The sequence below is a fragment of the Ambystoma mexicanum genome, chromosome 7q (genome assembly GCF_040938575.1).
Source record: "Ambystoma mexicanum isolate Mex_15411 chromosome 7q, UKY_AmexF1_1, whole genome shotgun sequence".
In the NCBI taxonomy this organism is placed as follows: Eukaryota; Metazoa; Chordata; class Amphibia; order Caudata; family Ambystomatidae; genus Ambystoma; species Ambystoma mexicanum.
Genome location: NC_090941.1, coordinates 1,009,461,295 through 1,009,483,412, shown reverse-complemented (window position 1 = coordinate 1,009,483,412; position 22,118 = coordinate 1,009,461,295). Strand labels below are relative to the sequence as shown.

General features: G+C 44.3%; 1 protein-coding gene across 4 annotated transcripts in view; it reads left to right on the top strand.

The window, feature by feature from the left end:
- The window catches only part of ARRB1 (arrestin beta 1), a 1,358,416-nt gene that overhangs the window by 774,891 nt on the left and 561,407 nt on the right, over nucleotides 1-22,118 (top strand). The window lies entirely within an intron of this gene.

Here is a 22,118-nt window from a genome sequence, read left to right as displayed (position 1 = left end):
TTATTCCACTTACTTTGATCGTTTTCTGTTTGATTCATAAAGAAAATGGATTCATCATTCAATGTAACTGAGGCAATAATGAGATGTTTTTGCCATATGCGGTGGTGGGCGTTTGCCTGTTCCTTACTGAAGACTTAGATTGGTGACATGTGTAGCACAGTCAATACCAGCTGTGCTGCTGGCAGCAGAGTCAATACCAGCTGTGCTGCTGGAAGCATTCCAGAGCATTACGGCAGAGGGACGCTTTGCCATTACAGGAGAGGGCTGCGTTCAGCCCTGAGAGGTCTGCCAACTTCTCCCACACCAGAACATTGGGGATTACCAGACCACAGCTCCTTGTCTTGCATATCCCAATTGCATACATGCCATATCCCGTTCGGGAATGTATGCCCACTAGGCCTGTGTATTTTATTTGCATTCTGGGACTTGTAGTACTCGTTTTCCGCATTATAAATCCAGGATTGCAAGTCCTATAATGCAAAGGAAAAGGAAAAAAAACAAGCCTGGGCTAGCATTTTTTGAGAGAATTTAGGGAACGCTGGCATGTATGCAAGTGCGGATTGTGACATGACCACCGTCCTAATTGGAGCGGATTCTCAACTCCTTGGACACTGGAACTCCTCTATACTATGCCACCCTCACATTGGCTCCTGCTCCTGTGGTTACTGGGTTGTCCAACTCCAGGCCTCAAGGGCCAGAATCCTGACGGGTTTTCAGGATAGCCCTCATTAATATGCATGAGAAAAAATGTGCATACATTTAGAATCATTGTATGGAAATGTGTTCATGATGAATATTAATGAGGGGTATCATAAAAATCCGACATGGATCCGGCCCTTGAGGCCTGGAGTTGGACAACAGTATACCATCCAATGCAGACTTGCCCTTTTTTAATCTTTTTTGGAGCCTTGTGTGGCACTGCTCCCACAACACAAGTGACAGCCTGTGACCATTATTTTCTGCTAGCCGTTAGGCAGAGCATCAACTGCAGGAGCCAAAATCAAATCCCCTTGCCAACTACAAGGCTCGATGATGTGCTAAAGAATTGTGTTTATATATTTATTTATTGTTTGCTTGAATACCCTTTCAAAGCACCCCCTGGGCATGGGGGGGTCAAGGGAGTGAAATATATTACATAACACAATAATTAATAAGAGCAGTGGACGGAAAAGGAGCCAGGACAAACCTACTATGCCTTGTGAGTATTCAGAATGTGCAAGTGCAGCAAGGAAAAGTGCAGAGGGTGTAAGTGCTGGGGGGCTCGGGCTCATGGGTGAGCCACAGAAGAAGTGCTTGGTTTTTGAGTGCTACATGGCAATTGGCCACATTAGGAGTAAGTGTGATCCTCCAGGGCGGAGGGTGTGCCAGGGCAAGTGCTGAGGGAAGACAGGAGCTGGGCTGATTGGGTGTGGGAGGTCAGGGTCCCGGAGGAAGCATAAGGGCCCCGAACACCAATCACAGCAACTGTGGAATTAGCAGAGAAGAGAAGAAGGGTGAAGAGGAAGGTCTTGAGGAGCTTCCGGAATTTAAGAAAGTCCTGCTCAAGACGACAAGAGAGGGGGAGGCTATTGCATAGGAGGGAGCCACCTGAGGAGAGCGATTGACCACCTACCCTCTGTTAGCGAAACAATGAAACTTACATCCTAGATCAGTCTGCAACACTGGGCTCTCAGATGTTTTGGACTCCAGCTCCCATCAGCTCCCATCACACTCACTGGTGGCAGATTGTAGGGGCTGTAGTTCAGAACATCTGGAGAGCAACAGGTTGCAGAACCCTGGCACGGTGCACAGACTGATGCACTGCGCACACCGCAGTAAGGATGAAGGCTGTTGCTCGTCTATGTGTCTTATGAAGTACTCAATAAACATGAGGTTCTGCCCTGCAGAGGCGCATTTGCTGTTTTTACCAAAAAGTCAACATCAAGATTATGTTGTGCTGTAACAGTGCTTCCTTACACCTGTCGACTACATCGACTACATCCTGGCGACAAGCGGAAGTGCTTCCTTACACCTGTCGACTACATCGACTACATCCTGGCGACAAGCGGAAGAGATTTACTTTCGCAGGAGCCTAAGGTGCTCTACATAGGACAGTATGGTGTGTCGTGTGGTTGAGACCTGGCCCATCATAATGGCTTTGCCAGTAATGATTAAAACAGGTGGGATTTAAAATACAGTTTCAACACCAGCTTGAGTATCGGCACAGAGGTATGCCACCACGAATGACCGAATATGAGGTCCAGTCCCTCTAAAAAACCACCAATACTTATCTCCACCCAAAAGCTGGAGGAAATATATTTAAAAAAAACACCCGATAGTCAATCACTGAGATTGTGCGCTGGGTGTGCAGCACCCTCCCCCGCTGCACATTTGTTTTGTGAATGTGCATACTCCTTCCTGACCCTGTTCATTGCAGTGCATGGTACTGATAAGGATTGCTCTATATTGATCAGCTGCTATTGTCAGAGGCGTTGGTAGAGTGGCTATAGCTCATGGTCTTTTTGTTTTTCCCCCGGATATGATATGTTATTTATAACGTGCTTAATACCCAGAAGTTTCTAAGCGCGGACCCAAGGATGAAACCTGTGATGCTCCATGTTGTCTTGCTTCCATGGGAAGCACGTTGCCCCTGAGCTATTCTCCCGAACCGAATAGAAATTCGGGGCTGCAACGAAAAGGCTAGCTCGCCCCGAGTCCCGACAGTCCTGACATTAGTGTAGCCCTGGAGCTTTTCCAGACCTAGCAACAGCCTTGTGCTATTCCAAATCCTGGCCGTCCCCTCCAACAGGGATTTGTTTTCAGCGTCCCAAGTGAATATGGTCAATTTCATAAACACTGAGGGTCGGATTTACAAAGCCTTTTTCAATGGGGTTTTCCCACATTCAAAAGTGTTTTTGTAAATGAGGATCCGAACGTGCTACCATATTTCGGGAAGGGTGCTAAAGAAATTGTTTCCGCAGTTCCTGAGATTGCTGCATACCGGAGTGAGAATTATCGCATGCGATTCGAACAACCGGTCACCAAATCTGTCATTGCAGTAACGAGTGCCAATGTCCCAGCAAATTTGCTTTAAACCACACACACATATTCAATTACAGTCAGACACAGCAAGAAATACACTATTTTGCTGAGAATCACACATTTTGATAATGCACCAAAGAAGGGACTAGAACAAAGATTTTATATTTTCAAGGTCCAAATTGTAGGCCGCACCTCTATCGAAATAAGATACTACTGCATCGGAGTGGTGACCAGGGTCGGACTGGGCCATCAAATTGTCTCGGGCACCAATGAAAAAGTGGCCCACAGTTGCAAAAGCCATTTTGTGACAGGCTGTTTGCATAGTACACAAGAGGGAGTTTTTTGATAAAATATAATGCAAATTGGGCAATTTAAAGAATATTTATTCAGCAACAATTGGCAAAACGTCTAGCCGCATAGTGAATATAACTCATCAAAGCCACATTGAAACATTAAGTGGGCCATTTTGACACCAAAAAACTGGCCAACTCTAGCATTTTGTGTTTTTGGACCAGGCACTGCCCTATTGCCATATAGGCCCGTCCCAGCCTGGTGGTAACACTACATCTTGCAAAACCATACATTTCTGGAGGGAAGACGACGGGAGGGATTCATAGAGAGGTCCCTTGAGTGGTCTCACCCAATTTCGTAAGGATAGCTTGCAACAGTGTGGTATTTATCATTTCATGGCCAAGCTCCTATTGTGTCATGATCACATGTGACATTCTGATCAAATTCAGTACCAGAAAACCTTGCAGGAGTACTCGTGAGATGTCTGCAAATCACACTATCATTCATAGGTGCACACGAATGAATAAAAGGATACGATCAATAATACTGATGCTGAGTCAGCAGTCCAATACTACTCAAGAGAGAATGCCCAAAATAACTTCATGCAACCTTTCTTACCAAAAGCATTGTCAATGGCGACCGCTGTACTTGTTCTTGGTAACAGAGAGTGCATTTAAGGGAGTTCATGCTGGCTAGAATACAATGAATGAGCATTTAATGAATATTGGTTAACGTTAGGAATATCCCTAGGAACGGAATTTCAAGGAAAGGAATTTGGGGAAGTGTTTAGTACAGCGGTGTCTCCTACCTAAAGGACAACGGGGCACCTACTTGCCCGCATAATGGAGAAGTGAAGCCAGAGTCCAGTGAAAACCTGAGAACTCTCTCAGCTACAGCGAGCAACTGAGGGAGCACTCTTGGGTGGGCTCTATTGAAGGGAAACATGGTTTCCACTTGGGTGATGTACTAGATGTGCATGGGCAATGAACCATCCAAGGCTCGGCCATTTTGCTTAAGCAGCCTTGCATGACCCAATGCCATGCTGGCTGTGGCGCTACACCGTCAACATGCTCAGGGGACGCCCTGCACCTCCCTGTGGTTTAGGAGGGCCTGGGGTCGGCAAGTACCTGTTCTCACCCTCGTTCTCCAGGCACCAGGAAGCAGGGAGAGGTGTTAGATTGACACCTCTCCCTGCTTCCTGCTTAGAGGGATTCTAGGGAGGGCCTTTTGGAGCAACTGTGAAGTGTTTATGTATGTGTGTGTGTTGTAAGAGGATTCAATTCAGCACTACAGCCAAGTCAACGCCTAGTCTAGAATACTGAATGAAAACCCTTATTGATATAACTTTATGTCCAGTTCATGCGTTCTGGATGACTACCCCTATATAACACCCCTCTCTTGGAATCCTCCTGACCCCACTGAGCCAAGAAGTAGTTCTGTTTTGCAAGTTAAAAGGTTTAATTGATAATTTAAACAATATATATATATATATCACGCTTTATAATAAATTAATAATTGAATATCACACTTAATCTGAGATGATAAAGATTAACAACGGAGAATCTGGCACTGGCACACCTCTTTATAATCACTAAGGAGTTGACATGAAATGGATAAGGTAGCAACAATACTTTTATGGTTTCAAATGGATGCAATGTGGAATGAAATGCAGTACAGAAAATAACTTGATAGGATTTCAACAAAACAACGTAATCACTTTTCTCTGGCAATCCACTCCCCCTTTTATGCAATGCAAGGAAATGGAAGGAAGGCACACAATTCTCAGAAATGCAATTCAAATGTAATTCAGTTCACCCAGCAACTTAGACTACAGAAGTTGAAAACACAGGCAAAATGCTTTGATATGTGCTGGCAATGGAGTGAAAATATGTTAAAATGCTTTTAATTCCCTCTAGAGGTTCAGGGTGAGTGGTATCTAGTTAATATTAGTCCAGGCTCACACTAGCAATGATTCAGAGATAATTAGCAGGTTAAACGAATTTCTGGCAAATGGAAGGCAAGCAGCAGCAGATTTTTACACGTGAAGAAATTTGCAAATCGCGGCAAAATTCGCGAATGCGCCGGGCGCTATTACAGAAGAACTACAAGGGCTATCAATATCGTTTTGGGGTCCTATGAAAGCCTAGGATCTCAGCTTCCAGATGAAAGTTACTGCAAGTCTCTACGACAAACGGTCGCGGAGATATGAGCAATTTTGTGAAGGTCGTTTTTCAGATTTGAAATTTTAAAGTTCAAAAAGACAAGTGCAGCTTGCAACTAGCAAATCACAAGTGACAGCTTTACAAATGACAGTTGACAGTTAGGAGGCAGTTCTACTTAGATTAAAATAGAATTGAATTATATTATTTTAACTAAGAGATTGGTTCTGCACAGTTTTCTAGGTACTCACACTATATTCTTGAGTTAAATGGGCCACGCCACGGATCTGGTCAGGTTTAAGACTGGACTCTGGTCTCTGCACTTCACAGTGATCTGGGTCAGCTCTGCTCTGCCTCTGGTCTGGCCTGATGGATTTGAAGTCTGGATCTTTCTGCACAGCTTTCTCTAGAGATTGATGGAGGTAAAGTATGGATTTTCCAGCAGAGCGTCCCGCAGCAAATGGATTTGAAGGTCCCTATCTGTCCTGTCTCTCTGCTTTTATGTGTTTTTAAAATGGGTGTATGTGAGCAGCATCACTAGCCAGCCCCTCTCCACTTATCATTGGCCAAGCTTTCATTTCTCCCCTGATTGGGGGAGCTAAGTTGTGTCAGAGTGATGTCATTTTACAGCCTGCAGAAAGTCCACTCCTCCTGTCAACTTGCACACAAATCTAGATTTGAACCAAATACATATTTCATAGCTACACAGTGGTTTGAAATTACATGCACCCATCACATATCACAGGAGGTATACCCTGTTCAAACTCTGCTCTTCCTGGGGGCTTGCATTCAGAAATGGCGATATTTTGCACTTTTTAACTGGTTTGCAATCCCGGACATTACCCCAAATTTACACACATGTGCGCAAGGAGTATGGACATTAGTTGATGAAGTGTCAGATTTTTCACATGCACACATTTTGAGTAATATCCTCTTTTCCGCTAAAACCCCCCTGAACATGCCACCGGTTCTAAAAACCTCTTAAAATGTGGGCAGAAAAATCACAAGAATAATGGTGTCATTTATAAAATTTTCACAAGTCCGCTCTATGAGTTATTCATCTTTTTCTAAAACCATATTCTGGCTATAGAGGTGTGTCTTTTCATGTCACATGGTACAGAAACCAGTCTTTCCAGTTTCTGCCAAGCTCAGAGACCCTGCCCCTCCCAGCTTCTGCCAAGAGGAAGCTCCATTTACGACTCCCGCCAATAAAACATTTGCCTGAGTCAGGACAGGGCTTTGTTCAGAGCTCCTGTATTCTATGGGGGCTCCCCTTAATTCAATTATCAGAGAGATGGCATATCCTTAGTGTGGCCAGCAAAAGGCAGATAGGCCTGGGAACACAGCTGTGACTCAAGTTTCACTCCTGATGGGGGGTAGTTGCCAGGCAAAATTGGAATCTCTTTAAGCCAGTTTTTAGCTACATGTCATTTCTGTTCCCCAGTTTCTGCATTCAAATAAAACTAAACATTTTTACATATGCAGCTAGAATGCTGATTCTAAGTTCAAAACTATGACATTTAAACAATTGCAACCTATGTGACACTCAAAGTAGGTCACTCATTTCTTTTAAACATTTAGATTTTTTTAGTGTCTTTCAGTCCAAATTTACTTAAACTGCTGAAATCCACAGCTCAGCCAGTCTTGTTATAAACCTTCAAGTCACTTCAGAATATAACTTTACATTGGATCCACCTCTTAAAATGTCTTTCTTTGGCATGTTTTGGGTTCATTTATTCAGTTTTCTACAAAATCTGGTGGTTTTAAAACGCCGGCTTTTGGATAGTGGTGAGTACTGGTACTGCACCCCTTTTTGGGATTTAAGAAAATGAATTCCCAACAGTTATGGGTTTGCTTTTGGCAATCAGCATTGCCACTCCCAATGGTTTCAGACTACTGTGTGGGTAGTCCAATGGTGGTTTTAGGCAGCGTCCTTCTGTGCCCATAACATCGGCAAAAATGAGTGGCAGCCTATTCTTCATGCATTTCCCTGTGCATTTTCTGGGAAGCTCTGGCCATCATGATGTTTTCCATGTCAGTACTGCACAGTTTTGAGGTAGGGCTCGGATGCATGGGTAAATACATCCCACAGTGTGCAGGTATGCTAGTAACTGTGTGTTTATGAATGTGTGTGAATATCAAAGAGTGCATCGGGAAGATGAGCGAGTGAGGGTCTAATGCTTTTGAATGTGCACGCATGAATGAATGCAGGCGATTGCTGAATGTGCAACTGAGTGAATGTTGGCGAATTTGAGAGTGAATGAATGCTGCCGACTGTGATAGTGTATGAATGGGGAATGTGCAAGTCAATGAATGCTGGTAAATGTGCGAATGAATGAATGCTGGTGATTATGCCAGTGTATGAATGGGGAATGTGCAAGTCAATGAATGCTGGTAAATGTGCGAATGAATGAATGCTGGTGATTGTGCCAGTGTATGAATGGGGAATGTGCAAGTCAATGAATGCTGGTAAATGTGCGAATGAATGAATGCTGGTGATTGTGCCAGTGTATGAATGGTGAATGTGCAAGTCAATGAATGCTGGTAAATGTGCGAATGAATGAATGCTGGTGATTGTGCCAGTGTATGAATGGGGAATGTGCAAGTCAATGAATGCTGGTAAATGTGCGAATGAATGAATGCTGGTGTGTGTGACTGTCAAAGAGCATCCTGTATCTATCTATCACTTTAAAGTACGCATGCATATACTCTTATACTCTTAGAAAACATTAATATACAGACAGAAGATCTCCAACTGCAGATGAGACTCGGAAAAAAAGGCACTTGGCAAATGACTGGGCTAATTGTGCGGATCTAATCAACACGTATGGCTCGTTTTCAGAATACGCAAAAGTTAGGCACATTCAATCGCCCCGCCTTCCATGTTTGGTCTTATTTCCGTGTAATAACTCTCGCAACAGTTATATGAGATTCCGTTTAGACTTAATCCATACTAAATCTCGATTAAAACACTGGCATAAAAAGGAAACTTATAATTCAGCATGTTGGTTTTGTAATAATGAGTGTGAAACAATTAAACATCTCCTTCTTTTCTGTCCTCATTTTGAAGAAACTTGTCTCCTTATGTTGAAAACTTGTGAAAAGGACTCTACAACTGCTACTACAAACTTTACATGGATGGGTTGTATGTGGGGCAGGAGCACTGCCATCATTCTAGCTACTGTACGATTAATACGCCACATTGAAGTTGAACTTGAGATTCAATGGGAATGAACTATAACTAGAAACTGAATTCTCTCAGTGTAATGGTAATTCCTAATGTAAGCCTTGGATTTTTGCCTTTATATAAGCAAAAGACAATGGGCCTCATTACGACCCTGGCGTTGGACCATGGTGCTAATAGCACCATGGTCCATGCCGGTAATTTACCGACTCCGCCATGGCGGAATGGGGAATTACCGCCCCATTCTGAGGTTGGCGGGGCGGTAATTCCCCATGCCGCCATGGCCCTTCCCCATTCCCATTTTTGCCCCATAGGGCTCAATGGGAATGGGGAAGGCGCTAAGTACGGTGCCGCAAATTGCGGCACCGTACTTAGCACCAAGGTCCCTTTGCGGGTTGGTTTTTTAACGCCTGCAAAAAGCAGGCGTTAAAGTCTCCAACCCGCAAAGGGATCTCGTAATCAGGCGCTAAGGGATTCCCGGTACGGGTACCCTTACCGGTACCGGTAATCCCTTAGCGCCAGGGTCGTAATGAGGCCCAATGTGATCTTGTGGGAGTCAATTAATAATCCATTTCTGGCATAGATAATACGAGGATGGGAGTGTACATGTTTGGTTTCTAGCTGATCTTTCAATAATGTTAAATGTCATGGTTCATTATGTGAGTAAGAAGGTAGAATGAGATGTTGATTATCATCTTGGAAAAATGTGGTTTGTTGTAACAAAATATTTGTAGTAACATGTTAATAATTATGAAGATAATGTATTGCTCTGTTTTTAAGTGTTTTGTGGTAATAGCTTGTAACATTTTGTAAAGGTGCATTTACATCAAAACACATTTTAATTAAATAAATGCTGGTGATTGTCTCAGTGTATGAATGTGTAATGTGGAAGTAAATCAATACTGGTAAATGTGCAAATTAATGAATGCTGGTGATTGTGTCAGTGAATGAATCGGGAATGTGTGAGTGAATCAATGCTGGTAAATGATTGAATGAATGCTGGTGATTGTGTCAGTGAATGAATGGGGAATGTACAAGTGAATGAATGCTGGTAAATGTGCAAATTAATGAATGCTGGTGATTGTGTCAGTGAATGAATGGGGAATGTGTGAGTGAATCAATGCTGGTAAATGATTGAATGAATGCTGGTGATTGTGTCAGTGAATGAATGGGGAAGGTGTGAGTGAATCAATGCTGGTAAATGATTGAATGAATGCTGGTGATTGTGTCAGTGAATGAATGGGGAATGTGTGAATGAATCAATGCTGGTAAATGATTGAATGAATGCTGGTGATTGTGTCAGTGAATAAATGGGGAATGTACAAGTGAATTAATGCTGGTAAATGTGCAAATTAATGAATGCTGGTGATTGTGTCAGTGAATGAATGGGGAATGTGTGAGTGAATCAATGCTGGTAAATGATTGAATGAATGCTGGTGATTGTGTCAGTGAATGAATGGGGAATGTGTGAGTGAACCAATGCTGGTAAATGATTGAATGAATGCTGGTGATTGTGTCAGTGAATGAATGGGGAATGTGTGAGTGAACCAATGCTGGTAAATGATTGAATGAATGCTGGTGATTGTGTCAGTGAATGAATGGGGAATGTGTGAGTGAATCAATGCTGGTAAATGATTGAATGAATGCTGGTGATTGTGTCAGTGAATGAATGGGGAATGTGTGAGTGAACCAATGCTGGTAAATGATTGAATGAATGCTGGTGATTGTGTCAGTGAATGAATGGGGAATGTGTGAGTGAATCAATGCTGGTAAATGATTGAATGAATGCTGGTGATTGTGTCAGTGAATGAATGGGGAATGTACAATTGAATTAATGCTGGTAAATGTGCAAATTAATGAATGCTGGTGATTGTGTCAGTGTATGAATGGGGAATGTGTGAGTGAATCAATGCTGGTAAATGATTGAATGAATGCTGGTGATTGTGTCAGTGAATGAATGGGGAATGTGTGAGTGAATCAATGCTGGTAAATGATTGAATGAATGCTGGTGATTGTGTCAGTGAATGAATGGGGAATGTGTGAGTGAATCAATGCTGGTAAATGATTGAATGAATGCTGGTGATTGTGTCAGTGAATGAATGGGGAATGTGTGAGTGAATCAATGCTGGTAAATGATTGAATGAATGCTGGTGATTGTGTCAGTGAATGAATGAGGAATGTGTGAGTGTATCTATGCTGGTAAATGATTGAATGAATGCTGTTGATTGTGTCAGTGAATGAATGGGGAATGTGTGAGTGAATCAATGCTGGTAAATGATTGAATGAATGCTGGTGATTGTGTCAGTGAATGAATGGGGAATGTGTGAGTGTATCTATGCTGATGAATATAATAGTATTTATTTATTTAGTTATTTACGTTTACATTCATAAAGAGCGCACAAGCCCGAGGGCATCAGGGCACTGAACCAGTTACATGGGGCCTACAGAGAGGCCAATATTGATTTCAAACATAGGTAGGCATTATACAGACATCATTGATCATTGGTAAGCAGACAGTAGTGGTACATACATTGAGAGAGCTGTGGCAGCGTGGAGGGTTAGTTGAACAGTTGTGTTTTTAGGGCCTTGCAGAAGGTCCAGTAGCATTGTTCAGCTCTAAGGGAGGGGGGAAGGGAATTCCAATATTTTGCAGCAAGGACTGGGAAGCTAGAACCGCCGACTTTTGCACGATTGAATTTGGGTGTGGCCACCCCGTGCGTGTATGGGGTTCTTATTGGTCTGTTCGAGTTGGCACTGGTGATTTGTTTGACAAGATATTGTGGGGCTGTATTGGAGAGGCATTTGTTTGCAACAGATAGGATTTTGAACATTATACGCTTGTTGATGGGAAGCCAGTGGGCTGCTCGGTGAGCAGCAGAGATGTGTTCGGATTTAGGTATGTTGAGTGCGGCCCAAAGGGCATTGTTTCGGATCGTATGGAGCTTTTTTATGTTTTGAGCTGAGGTGCCTGCGAACAGGACGCTGCAATAGTCAAGCCTTGATCCCATCACCACGCAGGTGATAGTGAGACAGTTTTCTTTGGTAAGGTAGGGTCTGGCTGCGTTGAGCAGTTTTGTTGAGTAGGCTGTGGCCGAGGAGATGGCATTAACATGTCTATTTATGGACAGAGTGGCATCGATATAGACTCCTAATGTTTTTATGGAAGGGGATACTGAGATCATAGAGCCGTCAGTGTTGTAGGCTTTATATTGTGGGTCGATGTTTTTTAGAGCTGTCAGTGTTCCAATGATGAGTAATTATGTCTTTTCATCATTTAGAGAGAGGCCATGGGTTGCCATCCAGGCTTGGATGCTGGCGTGAGTGTCCGAGATGGAGGCAGCATCTATGTGGTAGGAGCCGGAGAGTGGGAGGAGAATTTGTGTATCATCGTCATATTTGGTGTAGACTATGCCGAGTGAGTCGAGAAGGATGACTAGGGGCTTTGTGAATATGTTGTAAAGTGTAGGCCAAACACAGGAACCTTGTGGGATTCCACAACTGATGGGGGAAGGAGTAGCACTAGCATTTTCGGCGAAGACTTTCATGACCCTACCTTCAAGGAAGAATGAAACCCAGAATGCAGCTTCGTTGGAGAATGGTGCAGAGAAGGTGAAGTGTTCGCAGAGGATCCTGTGGTCGACCAAATCGAAGGCAGCAGACAAGTCTAGAAAGAGGATTAAGGCAGGCTTGCCTTGGTTTCTGATTACATCAATTTGGTTTTTGAGGTCAAGTAGGGCTGACTTCATGCCATGGCCAGGACAGAAGTGGGTTTCTAGGTGGTGCTGGATTTGCAAGTAGGCTGCCCTGCCCAGTATTTTGAGAAAGAAAGGTACGGTGGTGATGGGTTGGTACTTGTTTGACACATTAGGATCGAGGCATGGTTTCTTTAACAGGGGCAGGACCCAATCTTCTTTGAGGCAGAGGGGTACTACGCCTGTATTGAAGGAGGCATTGATGAACGTTGTGAGGAAAGGTGCTAGAGTGTCTGCGCATTATTTGATGAGTGGGGCCGGGCAGGCATCCCCTTTGCATCTTGAAGGTTTGAGACTCTGGAGGATGTGAAGGTTTCTTGTGATGAGATTTCATGAAACCTTAATACAGGCATGTCTAGTTTGAGTGGGGTGTCTGGTAGGGTTGACAGGTGCAGGTGACAGATGATGGCTTTTTAGCTAGGATTTTTCCTTGTAGAAGAGTGATTTTAAATAGTAGGGCATGTTGGATGTTGTCGCACCATGCAGCGTCCTTGATTATATCAGAAGATTGAGGGGTGGGATGTTCTAGTTCTTGAGGATAGCAAACAGTTCTTTCGAGTCTTTGTTAGTGTTAATGATCCTAGTGTTGAGAGATAAGGCCTTAGCTTTTATAATGGCTATTTTATATTTATCGCTAAGAAGAGAGAAGGTACGTTTGGAGGCGTCCGATGGATTATTATTCCAATTTGATTCTGCAAGCCTTTTTTCATGTATGATCACTGAGAGCACTTCAGTGTACCACAAACTATGGTGGAAAGTCTGTTTTGCTTTCTTTTTTCTTTGGGAGGCAATAGAGTCAATCGTGTTGGCTAAGGTAGTGGTGTATAGTGTGGCCAGGACTTCCGGGTCAGAGTGGGGCAAGGTTTTCCTTGGTGAGTTTTCATGCACAACGGGACATAGCTGGAGGGCACGGGCTGTTTGTGCGTTTGGAATGGGGACTTGTTGGGAGAGTGAAGGTGATAACATGGTGGTCTGAGTTGATAACAAGGGCCGGGCGAGTTGGAGAGGATAGTGACATGGCAGTTTAAGTCTGCTATCCAATCGATAGTGCATCCTTTGTTATGGGTGGATAGGAGGATACGTTGGTTGAAGCCTGGTGAGGAGATAGAATTGGATAGAGAGGTGGCTGGTAGATCTCGGGGGTCGTTGAGGCCCAGATTGAGGTCACCTAGAAGGAGCACTTGTGATGAGGGTTTCATATTGTTGCTTATGGTGGGGAAGAGGTCCTCTTCAAGAGTGAGGATGGGGCCTCGTGGTCGATAGACAAGATGGATGTTGATGGTGTTGGAAGGGGAGGCGGTCCATTTGATGGATAGTATGTCGCAGTTATTGTTAAGGGATGTGTCAAGTAGCCTGATGTGCAGATTGTCTTTAGCAATAAGGGCGACTCCCTCTTCTCTACAGTGCAGTCAATCACTTCGATAAATGGTGTAACTGGCTGGGAGGGCGAGTGGGACTGGCTGGGAGGGTGAGTGGGAGAGCTGGTCCAGAAGCTGCGTGTAGCCACGTTTCTGTGATGGCTAAGGCATCAAGATTGTGGGTGGTTATGAGGTCATGAATATCTAGGGCGTGGGCGTGGAGGGACCGTGCGTTGATCAATGTTAGATGGAAGGTGTTGCTGGAGTGGTGGTTCCGTGCAGGACCGTGACTGTTGGAAGAGGGTGGGGAGAGCTGGTCAGGCTTGGGCGAGTCAGTAGGGTTGGGTTCCGAGGGGCAGTTGGCACTAGGAGTGCAGGAATTGGTCAGTTCAGGTTTGCAGGGGCAGGCTGTGGGGCATTCAATTAGGAGTATTGGTGTTGTAGAGTTACCATTGCAAGGTACATTTGTGCTTACATTACGGGATACACTTGGGTGAATGGGTGCAGTAAGGCTCGAATTGAAGGGTACAATTGGGCTCACATTGCAGGGTACATTTGGGCTCACAATGCAGGGTACATTTGGGCTCACATAACTAGATACATTTAGACAAGTGATAGAAGTAGGGCTCACAGAATGGGGTACACTTTCGCAAGCAGGTGTGATAAAGTTCACCTTGCATGGTTCATAAGGATGTGAAGCTGCTGGGGTGCACACAATGCCGGAATCACAAAGGGTAAGCTGGTGCCACGAGGCACCTATTCTTGAGGTTAGTCGTGATAGCAGAGTGTGATCTAGGGGGCATAGCTTCCGATGTGTTACAGCGTTGTAGATTGCCATAGGTAAACACATGCTTGGATTAATATGCAGCGCAAAAGAACAGGCTGGGTGTGTTGCGCCGGCGGCAGTAGTTGAGCAGCAGTCAGGATTGGGCAAGACGGGAGACAGCGAATCTCGTGGAGAGTCTTAGGTTTCGGGAGGCAGTGGGAGGAGCGACCTTGAGAAGGAGGGGGATTGTGGCTCTGCGGCTCAAGAGGCGCGCATTGCGGACGAGTATGGGAAAAGGGGTGAGGCACTTTGGTTGTGTAGCCTCACGGCCATGCATCAGTGGGTCTGCAGGTTGGAGTGCTAGGATGGGCGGGCGGAATGTGGTAGGAGATATTGAGCAGCAGGTAGTGTTGGGATGAGATATAATCAGGCAAATCTTTACTGGCTGTGTTATGTATCAATGTGGTTGTTGGGCACGCGTTATCCATGCAGGATCCGAACAGGGAGTGCTGCATCAGGCCTTGAAAGTGGGCCTTTACCAGTTAAGAAAGGCTGGTGATTATGTCAGTATATGAATGGGGAATGTGAGAGTGAATGAATGCTGGTGACTGAGATTGAAGGAACGCTGGTCATTGCGTGAGTGTATACATGGGGAATTTATGCGACAGACTTCACTTTTTTCTGATTGGCATGGCTGCTTGTTTGAGGAAAATGGGTAAGAATGTGCATGTGCATGCGGGCCTGGAGGCCGGGGTCATTTGTGTAGCTAGCAATGTTTTCTTACTATGGCATGGCATTTAATACTGGCTTTAATGGCAAAGCCAACATGCTGATTGGGGCCGGCTTAAGATGTGTCAGGGCTGCTGTGGACCCATTTCAACATAATATTTGGGGGCCCCTTAACTTAGAGCTGGGAAAAACAGTCAGAGATGCCCAAAGGGTGTTTAATGCATAATAAAACCAAAGGTACATTGCTAGCCTACATTTAATGAAAACACATTCTGTAATGATACAATATCATATGAATTTGCTAATGTTTCCTCCCAGACATTCACACATTTGCATAATATTTTTTTTTCCATTTTAAAAATGTTATAGTTTGATTACAAATCAAAGTATACATCATTTTAAAAAAAATTCTTAATCTTTATAGCCATGCCCACATTCGTATGTTATCCACATCCTGATCATCTATTATTATCTTCAAGAAATAAAATAAAAAACAAATACAAATAAAAACATAAATAAATAAACAAACAAAAAATAATAATAATTAAAAAATAAAAAAAGGAAAAAGAGAATACATGAAAACAAGGGGAAGACCTCAACTGGCATAAACAATTCCCCAATCTGCTGTCTGGTTTATATACAACCCTCTTCTTTTCTTAGTTCAGTGTTATTTTAAATTCCTCATTTTGTCCCAGAATTGGATCACCCTGTAGATCAGGGCTTTGTTATTACTTAGTATTATCTGAGCCCAACGTTCGTCTCCGTCAACTCGTGAGGCTTCTTGAGGGAGTATGTTTGCAAATAGATTCCTTTTATCGTTTACGGCTGGACATTTCACAATGATATGGAATAATGATTCTCTCTGTTCCGGCTGTTCACAAAAATCTACAATAGGCTTCTTGACCTGTCAATTGTTCGATTTCATCAAAATTTCGCATGTTGGAAGCACATTCAAGCGCATTTGTAAAAAAGTATCTCTCATGTGGCGCTCTGGGAAGCGCTGATATTGTATTGTATTGTATTGTAATATAATAAGTGTCTTCATTAAATGTATTATAGCATTGCATCTTTGGTCTTTTGATTACAAAGTACAAATAGATGCAAATATACATAACATAATCACAGCATGTGGGTGCCATTACTATTCACACAACCTGTGAACTTAGATAGATGCGATAAAACATAGTAAGGCCAAAAGAGTGCAGCGGGGTGGAGAATTGCTTAAGAATATCAAAGGACAGGCAAACAGCAGTGGGCTGAAAGCCGAAACGTTGTTTGACAGCTGAACAGCTATTCATTGTTCTTTAACAGCAGGATGCTAATTTGAGGGAAATCTGAATAACAAGGCAGCCCGGTGCTAATGAGGGTGCCAGAGACTGCCAGAAGGAGGTGACAGCCTGATGCCACTAGCAAAGTCAGCCTGCAACTTGAGCATTGCACATGTGTAATGTCCTGAATTAAAGGAGTATGTATTTGTGTAGCCAGCAAATAATATTCTTACTATGGCATAGCATTTTATACTGGCTGTAAGAGCAAAACAAACACGACGATTGTTCTTAAATTGTAGGGGGGTGCGTTTGTGTGGCCAGCAAAGACATGTTTTCTTACAATGTATGGCATCACATTTAATACTGACCTTAACTGCAAATCCAAGATGAGGGTTCTCAGACATGGGGGGGGGGGGGCATTTGTGTAATCCTCAGAGACATGTATTCCTACTATGTCAGGGCATTTTAGAATGGTGTTAAGGGCAAAGCCAACATGATGAGTGTTCTTGCATGGATGGCAGAGCATGTGTGCCACAAGCAAGGCCATGTTTCTTACTGTGGCATGACATTTTATATTGGCATTAAGGACAAAGCCAAGTTCTTGCAAATGGGATATTTCCTTTTTTTACTGTGTCATGGCATTGTAAAGTGTTATTCAGGACAAATCCAATATCATGAGTGTTCTTACATGGGGCACAGTTGATGGCTGTAATTTAAGCAGCCAGCAAAGGAAGTTTTCTTATTGTGGCTTGGCTTTTTCTTTTACTTGTGTTAAGGGCAAAACCAACATGATGAGTGTCCAGATGTGGCCATACTGGCCTCTATTGGATTTTCCAGACTGGGTAGATATTCTTACTATAGCACGACATCTTTTACTGGTATTGAGGTCAAACCCATCAGGTATATGTTCTTATGTGGAGATAATGGCATATATTGGCTGAGCCAGCATGGACATGATTTCAAATAGAATCATAACTGGCCTTATGGGCAAAGCAAAAATCTGTATGTTCTTTTGTGGAATTACTTGCACATTTTGGTGAGGCAGCATGGACATGTATGGGCACAGTCAGCATGAACATGTTTTACACTAGCATATAGAGGGCCAAGGCACCATGAAAATGTGTTGGAAAATGCTCCTGTGCACCGTTGGTGACTTGGCATCGCATGGATTTTTTCTCATTTTACCATACAAAACTGAATGCAAACTGTGTTGCTTTTTACTCAGTCATTCACAGAAAGTGTGCTGTGAAATGCACCATTTTAACCCATTAAAAAAATATTTGGGGGACATCCCATCACCTCCACCCTGTTCCCCCTGTCGCTGGACTCGGGCTCACTCGCCACGCTCTATTGCTCAGGTATATGCATAGGAAAGGTTTATGCAAACACTCAAACCCTAATAGAAGGCTCTGATCCCATGACACGGGACCTGAAATGCTTCATCCAAAATGAAACATATCCAAATGCCAAATGCCCACTTTTCTACAATTTTGTGTCACCCTCAAAGTGCAAGCATTTTGATGTCACTTGCATAGGGCGCCACACTCACCTTTGGACTAAACCGTGGCTCGCTGATGAAAACCAATGAGAACAAAACGTGTGGAGTGTGTAATACTCTATTCGAGTCTGGCTTAGAAGGTATTCTACTGACCCAAACGATGTCATAGCTTTACTGCAATGGGGAATTCATGTGTCACTTTCTGGCTTGGCATGGACAGTCCTTGACTTATCCAATGGTTATTTATTTATTTTGAAAGAATAAATTAATTACGCGATCAGAATCCATTGCTGCAGGTTTGATTGGTGGTTTTCACGTGGGACTTAACAGTCCCGGGAGGATAGCTCAGCGGCAACGTGCTTGCCTTGGAACGTGCTCATCTTGGAAACACGAAGCAACACAGGTTCGCGCTTAGAACGTGTTCGCCTTGGAAACAAGATGACACGGAGCAACACAGGTTCGATCCCTCTGGTTAATAAGCGTGTTATAAATACGCAACTAAGACAATTCCTATAACAGCCCAGTGCCCCCGGCTGTGGGAGCGCTTTAAAAATGCAATAATAAAATAACATAGATCTTTATTTTTTTATTCCAGTAAAACGATGAATGTCTTTAGAAGGCAATCATTAATGGCACCCAATCTCACCAGAAATCAATGATGAGGATGCAAATAAGGTAAAGACTATTGCATTTTATGGGTCAAGACAAGTGGAAGCAGTTGAAACACAAATGGGGTTGTAGCGCTCTAAATAGTACGTACAAATGACTTTCCTCTGTAGCTACCGTCTCCCCCTGCAGGCACTTCTGTCCAATTGCAGTTCTCAGAGACCACCCTTATGAGACAGCTTGGTGAGCCCATGCGCCTGCGGCAGAGTCATTTACTGAAAATGTGGGGCAGACGACTAATCTTAGAAAGGTAACTCAGCAGGCGCACCACCCTGCGGCAGAGAACTGAGCATGACATGCAACAGGGATGTGAGTGCAGCTGCAGGATATCCAACTAGAAAGACAGCTAAACTGCTCTGTGGGTGGTGGGGAGAAGCCTATTTGTTTTATCCAATCCAAGCCCTGTGCTTCAGCAGCCCAAAATTAAAGAATGTATTTATTTATGTATTTAGTTTTGTATTCATAAAAGCATGCAAAACCCTTGGGCGTGAAGGTGCTGGTTACAGAACAAGTCAACAGAGAGGTGAACAGGGGCAGTAGGCATGAAAAGGGGGGAAGGGGAGGGAGGAGAGTCGATTGAAAAGTAATGTATTTAGTTGTTTCCTGAACGGCCAATAGGATGTTTCGGCACGCAGGTGTAGAGGCAGAGCGTTCCAGAGATGGGCGGCGGTAGATGGGAAACTGGAGCCCCCAGCTCTTATGCGCTCGAAGCGTGGTGTGGACAGATGGTGGCTGTGGATGGATCTTTTAGGTCTGTTGGAGGTAATTTTGGTAATACTCTGTGAGAGGTAGGATGGAGCAGAGTTTGAGAGGCATCTGTGGGTGATGGAGAGAATTTTGAAGTCTATCCGTTCTCATACAGGTATCCAGTGTGCAGATATGCGAGTTTCATGGCGACGCGAATGTCATTGTTTTGAATTGTCTGGAGTTTGTTGTGGTTATGCTCAGAAGGGCGAGCGAAGAGAGAGTTGCAGTAGTCCAGCTGTGAACTGATGACTGTTCTAGCCACAGTTAGGTGGTCTTGTCTGGAGAGGAAGGGTTTGCTGGCGTTTAAGAGTTTTGTTGTATAGACTGCTGATGAAGCAATTACATTGACCTGACAGGTAATGTTGAGGCTGGAGTCAAGCTAGACACCCAAAGTCTTAGCGTAGAAAGAGATAGGGTCTGTGAAGGCATCAATGGGGAAGGTGCGAAAGGCGGGGTCCAGCTTTGCTAGTTGTGAGGGGGGCCCACCATGAGAATTTCATTCTTATTATCATTGAGGCAGAGTTGGTGTGCGACCATCCAAGCCTGGATTGTATCAAAGATTTTGTTGACGGTGCCAGTGTTGTGGTAATGGTTACCTGTGAAGAGGAGAAGGATCTGGGTGTCATGGAGCAGTTAGTGTTGGCAATATTGAGGGAGTCGAGGTGGTCAAATAGAGGTTTGGGGTATATATTCTAGAGGGTGGGGGAGACACAGGATCCAGAAGGGACATCACAGGGTAGTAGAGTTGGGTGAGAATATGCATTTACTGTGAAGATATGAGCAGTCCTGTCTGCTAGGAAAGATGCAACCCATTTTGTTGCTTCCGGTGAGAAGTTGGCAGCAGAGGAGAGGTGGTGACAGAATGTTGGGTGGTTCACAAGGTGCAATGCAGCCAAGTAGTAGTAGGAGGGCTAGGTTCCCAGAGTCGTGAATATCGTTCATTTGATTTTTTAGGTCGAGTAGTGCAGATTCTGCGCTGTGACCCAGGCAGAAGCTTGATTGGCATGGGCTGAGGATCTTGTTGTTTTCAAGGTAGGTATGTATTTGGATGTAGGCGGCGCGGTCCAGGAATTTTAGTAGAAATGGGACAGTGGTGATGGGGAGGTAATTGGTGGGTATGGTGGGTTCAAGGGATGCTTTTTTGATGAGAGGTGAGATCCAGGCCTCTTTAAGGTTGGTTGGGACTGAGCTGGTGTTGAAGGAGGAGTTGACGATCAGTGTGATAATTGGTATGAGGGCTTCAGAGCATTCCTTGATGAGTGGAGCGGGGCAGGTATCCCTTTGGCATCATGCAGGTTTAAGACCAGTGATGATCCTGGGGATTTCAGCTTCAGTGACAGGGTGGACGCTGAAAGGGGTCGAGGAGGTTGGGGGAGAGTAGAGAGGCAGATGGCGGTTGGACAGTAATGGATGTTTTCGAGAGGATCATACTAGCTTGCTTTTTTTAGATTTTTTCCTGGAGGCAAGTGATTTTGTTCATGAGGGCGTCTTGAATTTGTTGGCACAAAGCATCATCTTTGATAAAGTTTACCGTAGGGTTAGTAGAGGTTTCCAATTTGAATAGAATGGTGAACAGTTCACGTTATTGGGACTGAACTTTAGTGATTCTGTCGGAGAAAGTGGTGGCTTTGTGGATGGCCTGCTTATGTTCTTTGGAAATCATAAGGAAACTTGTTTTGTTGCCCACTCTGGGGTATTTGCACATGTCAGATTCGACAGAGCGCGTCTTTGCTTGTAAGATCTGAAGACTGCGGGTTAACCAAGAGTTTTTGTGAACTGTTGGTTTGGCCCTGCGAGTTTTGAGCAGGTGATGGAGTCAACTGCTGATAACATGGCAGCTTTGTAGAAGTAGACCAGAGCAGTGGCGTTAGAGGGTGGTACGCGATGGGAGAGTGCATTTACCAGGGTGAGGAGGCTCTCTTTGGTGAGGTTGCGGGAGCATCGTGTGAGCACCAGGGGCAGTGGGGAGCTGGTGTTAGTCTGTGGAAGGCTTGAGGGGATGTTGAAGGTGATAATGTGATGGCCGGTCCAAGTGTGTGGGATGTTGGATGTGATGATGGTGTTGCAGCTGAGGTCACTAAACCAGCCTATGGTTCTGCCTAGTGAGTGCGCTGGGCTGGAAATGCGGTGTGTGACTCCTAATGAGTCTAAGTAGTTGGCAGGATCGAGGGCATGTTTATCAGAGGGATCATTGACTCCCAGGTTAAGGTCTCCTAGGAGGAGTATTTTGGAGGCTGGTTTGATGTTAGTGTTTAGGGTCTGTACAAGATTGTCATCAAAGGTTTTGGAGGGGCCAGGAGGGTGAGAGACAATGTAAAGGGTAATGGTGGTGGTAGGCGACAGAGCGAACTTGGCACAGAGGAGGTCACAGGTGAGGGGGTGCTCGTGGAGAGTGGTCCGAAGGTAAGCATTTCCCTAGGGATGAGGGCTACTCTGCCACCCTTGTTTAGTAGGTGTTCGCAATGGAGGATTGTATAGCCAGTGGGAATGGCAATGCAGAGAGCGGGCCCTGCATCAGGATGTAGCCATGTTTCCGTAATGGCAAGGAGGTTAAGGTTGTTACGGTGATAAGGTGCCTGAAGTCAGCTGAATGCACAATTATAGACCTTGCATTAATAAGTGGCAGGATAGGTCAGGGGGCGAAGGTAGTGGGAGAGCTCCTTTGGCTGGGTGAAGATA